Here is a 1208-nt window from a genome sequence, read left to right on the forward strand (position 1 = left end):
GCGCTCCACCAACAGGGCCGGCTGCACTACCCAAGTATATTTCGCTAGATGGCAGCAGCGCTCCACCAAAAGGGCGGCTGCAGTACCCAAGTATATTTCGCTAGATGGCAGCAGCGCTCCACCAACAGGGCCGGCTGCAGTACCCAATTATATTTCGCTAGATGGCAGCAGCGCTCCACCAACCGGGCGGCTGCAGTACCCAAGTATATTTCGCTAGATGGCAGCAGCGCTCACCCAACCGGGCCGCCTGCAGTACCCAAGTATATTTCGCTAGATGGCAGCAGCGCTCCACCAACAGCGCCGGCCGCAGTACCCTAATATATTTCGCTAGATGGCAGCAGCGCTCCACCAACAGGGCCGGCTGCAGTACCCAAATATATTTCGCTAGATGGCAGCAGCGCTCCACCAACAGAGCCGGCTGCAGTACCCAAATGTATTTCGCTAGATGGCAGCAGCGCTCCACCAAAAGGGGCCGGCTGCAGTACCCAAATATATTTCGCTAGATGGCAGCAGCGCTCCACCAACAGAGCCGGCTGCAGTACCCAAATATATTTCGCTAGATGGCAGCAGCGCTCCACCAACAGGGCCGGCTGCAGTACCCAAGTATATTTCGCTAGATGGCAGCAGCGCTCCACCAAAAGGGCGGCTGCAGTACCCAATTACATTTCGCTAGATGGCAGCAGCGCTCCACCAAAAGGGCGGTTGCAGTACCCAATTACATTTCGCTAGATGGCAGCAGCGCTCCACCAAAAGGGCGGCTGCAGTACCCAACTACATTTCGCTAGATGGCAGCAGCGCTCCACCAACAGGGCCGGCTGCAGTACCCAATTATATTTCGCTAGATGGCAGCAGCGCACCACCAAAAGGGCCGGCTGCAGTACCCAAATATATTTCGCTAGATGGCAGCAGCGCTCCACAAACCGGGCGGCTGCAGTACCCAAATATATTTCGCTAGATGGCAGCAGCGCTCCACCAACAGGGCGGCTGCAGTACCCAAATATATTTCGCTAGATGGCAGCAGCGCTCCACCAACCGAGCGGCTGCAGTACCCAATTACATTTCGCTAGATGGCAGCAGCGCTCCACCAAAAGGGCGGCTGTAGTACCCAAATATATTTCGCTAGATGGCAGCAGAGCTCCACCAACAGGGCCGGCTGCAGTACCCAAATATATTTCGCTAGATGGCAGCAGCGCTCCACCAACAGCGCC

This window comes from Falco punctatus (assembly GCF_963210335.1).
Source record: "Falco punctatus genome assembly, contig: scaffold_63, whole genome shotgun sequence".
In the NCBI taxonomy this organism is placed as follows: Eukaryota; Metazoa; Chordata; class Aves; order Falconiformes; family Falconidae; genus Falco; species Falco punctatus.